This window comes from Salvelinus sp. IW2-2015, unplaced genomic scaffold (genome assembly GCF_002910315.2).
Source record: "Salvelinus sp. IW2-2015 unplaced genomic scaffold, ASM291031v2 Un_scaffold3089, whole genome shotgun sequence".
Classification (NCBI taxonomy): Eukaryota; Metazoa; Chordata; class Actinopteri; order Salmoniformes; family Salmonidae; genus Salvelinus; species Salvelinus sp. IW2-2015.
In genome coordinates this window covers 9,848-13,585 of record NW_019944380.1, presented here as the reverse complement: position 1 = coordinate 13,585, position 3,738 = coordinate 9,848, and positions in this window count along the sequence as shown.

Sequence of the window (3,738 nt, the reverse complement as noted above, 5' to 3'; positions counted from 1 at the left end):
GTTTCCATGTATCAAATCAAATCAAATTGTATTAGTCACATACACATGGTTTAGCAGATGTTAATGCGAGTGTAGCGAAATGCTTGTGCTTCTATTCCGCACAATGCAGTAATAACCAACAAGTAATCTAACCTAACAATTCACAAACTACTACCTTATACACACACACAAGTGTAAAGGGATAAAGAATATGTACATAAAGATATATGAATGAGTGGTGGTACAGAACGGCATAGGCAAGATGCAGGAGATGGTATAGAGTACGGTATATACATATGAGATGAGTACTGTAGGGTATGTAAACATAAAGTGGCATAGTTTTAAAGTGGCTAGTGGTACATGTATTACATAAAGATGGCAAATGCAGTAGATGATAAAGAGTACAGTAATACATATGAGATGGTAATGTAGGGTATTAAACATTATATTAAGTGGCATTGTTTAAAGTGGCTAGTGTACATTTTTACATAATTTCCATCAATTCCCATTTTTAAAGTGGCTGGAGTTGAGTCAGTATGTTGGCAGCGCCGCTAAATGTTAGTGGTGGCTGTTTAACAGTCTGATGGCCTTGAGATAGAAGCTGTTTTTCAGTCTCTCGGTCCCTGCTTTGATGCACCTGTACTGACCTCGCCTTCTGGATGATAGCGGGTGAACAGGCAGTGGCTTGGGGGTGGTTGTTGTCCTTGATGATCTTTATGGCCTTCCTGTGGACATCGGGTGGTGTAGGTGTCCTGGAGGGCAGGTAGTGTTGCCCCGGTGATGCGTTCTGCAGACCTCACTACCCTCTGGAGAGCCTTACGTTGTGGGCGGAGCAGTTGCCGTACCAGGCGGTGATACAGCCCGACAGGATGCTCTCGATTGTGCATCTGTAGAAGTTTGTGAGTGCTTTTTGGTGACAAGCCGAATTCTTCAGCCTCCTAGGTTTAAGAGGCGCTGCTTTGCGCCTCTTCACAACGCTGTCTGTGTGGTGGGACCAATTCAGTTTGTCCGTGATGTGTACACCGAGGAACTTAAAACTTTCCACCTTCTCCACTACTGACCCGTCGATGTGGATAGGGGGTGCTCCCTCTGCTGTTTCCTGAAGTCCACAAATCATCTCCTTTGTTTTGTTGACGTTGAGTGTGAGGTATTCAGGAGCTGGTTAGGCTGTGTTCATGTTATCCAGAGCTGGTTAGGCTGTGTTCATGTTATCAGAGCTGGTTAGGCTGTGTTCATGTTATCCAGAGCTGGTTAGGCTGTGTTCATTTTATCCAGAGCTGGTTAGGCTGTGTTCATGTTATCCAGACTGGCTTTAGGCTGTGTTCATGTTTATCCAGAGCTGGTTAGGCTGTGTTCATGTTATCAGGAGCTGGTTAGGCTGGTTCATGTTATCAGATCTGGTTAGGCTGTGTTCATGTTATCCAGATCTGGTAGGCTGTGTTCATGTTATCCAGAGCTGGTTAGGCTGTGTTCATTTATCCAGAGCGGGTTAGGGCTGTTGTTCATGTTATCCAGAGCTGGTAGCGTGTTTCATGTTATCCAGATCTGGTTAGGCTGTGTTCATGTTATCCAGATCTGGTTAGGCTGTTTCATGTTATCCAGAGCTGGTTAGGCTGGTTCATGTTATCCAGAGCTGGTTAGGCTGTGTCATGTTATCCAGAGCTGGTTAGGCTGTGTTCATGTTATCCAGAGGTGTTAGGCTGTGTTCATGTTATCCAGAGCTGGTTAGGCTGTTCCATGTTATCAGGAGCTGGTTAGGCTGTTTCATGTTACAGAGCTGGTAAGGCTGTGTTCATGTTATCCAGAGCTGGTTAGGCTGTGTTCATTTATCCAGAGCTGGTTAGGCTGTGTTCATGTTATCCAGAGCTGGTTAGGCTGTGTTCATGTTATCCAGAGCTGTTTAGGCTGTGTTCATGTATCCAGAGTGTTAGGCTTGTGATGTTATCCAGAGCTGTTAGCTGTGTTCATGTTATCAGAGCTTTAGGCTGTTTTCATGTTGTCCAGATCTGGTTAGGCTGTGTTCATGTTATCCAGACTGGTTAGGCGTGTTCATGTTATCCAGTATATGCTTTTTAGGTTGTGTTTCTCTGGATAACATGAACACAGCCTAACCAGCTCTGGATAACATCAACACAGCCTAACCAGCTCCTGATAACATGAACACAGCCTAACCAGCTCTGGATAACATGAACACAGCCTAACCAGCTCTGGATAACATCAACACAGCCAACCAGATCTGCTAGGGCAGGAAAATGGTCAGAGTGCTGTTCTCTTATTTGTGTCTGCAACGTTGGTCAGTTAACTTGGGTGTTTGACTGTTGTGAAGTCAGAATGCTCAGATCAACCCTACTCAGCGTGTCCAGCTCTGAATGCTCCGAGAGCGAAACGCTCTGAATTTACGAACCGACAATCTGACAACGCTCTGAGTTTACGAACTGACAATCTGACAACGCTCTGAGTTTACGAACTGACAATCTGACAACGCTCTGAGTTTACGAACCGACAATCTGACAACGCTCTGAGTTTACGAACTGACAATCTGACAACGCTCTGAGTTGACGAACGCCCAGAGCACACTCTGGCACTCCAGATTGAATTTATAAACACACCTGTAGTATAAACCAGCCTTTAGTCTTGACATCTTTGGTTGTTTAGTACACTACTGTACTCACTCTGTTTAGCACATGGCCTCACATGTGAATCCTTAAAGAGATGGGTGGGGCTAAAGCTTAAGAGGGTGTGACCGATGCTGAATGGGTGTAGACAAGAAGAGCTCTCCAGTAGGTGTACCAAAACATTCAAGGGCCATTTTCTCAAAAGTTCATCAACTTTTAAAGCAGAATAACTTTCATTGTTTCTCAACTGTAGTGAATGATAAACAATGTCCTAGCTCTGAGTCTACTTTTATCCAATATAAAAAACACATTTTCAAATTTTGCTACATAAGACCGGTCGGTCACAAATATGGGTTGTATTTACAATGGTGTTTGTTCTTCACTGGTTGCCCTTTTCTTGTGACAACAGGTCACAAATCTTGCTGCTGTGATGCACACTGTGGTATTTCACCCAGTAGATATGGGAGTTTATCAAAATTGGGTTTGTTTTCTAATTCTTTGTGGATCTGTGTAATCTGAGGAAAATATGTGTCTCAATTATGGTCATACATTTGGCAGGAAGTTAGGAAGTGCAGCTCAGTCCTCTCTCTTTCAGTTTCTTCTCCTCTCCACACAACGATTCCTTGTTGCATGGAAGCCGTACAGCCTACTCCATCAGACTGTCACATATCTACAGATCAAACTGTTTTTATGTTATCACTACACTACTGTAGAGGCTTCTGACTAGAGGTTGACACGGGAGTACAAATTCATTCCTGTCCCGTCTTGTCCTGATTCCTCAACAGTTCTATAACCCCAGAACGTTCCTGTCCCGTCCAGATAAAAATCCCTCCCATCCTGTGCTCATTTATACGGGCAGAAAACAGAAATAACTGCTTGTCTGTGTGTCCCCACTCAGCACGTGAGTAACCATAGCAACTTCTCCGTTTGGCTGCTGCTCAGCAATACTTCCACAGCGGCCTGCACACACAGCTGATAACCACATTACCAGACTTTGGCAATGAAGGCAGCACCTCTACTAACCGGATGAACACATGCATATATAAAGGTGTAAAGTATGTTTCAGCATGAATCTGAGGTAAAGTAGTAACCACCGGTTCCTGTGGACTGTCGATCCAGTCCTGTCTTGTCCCGAACTTGAATC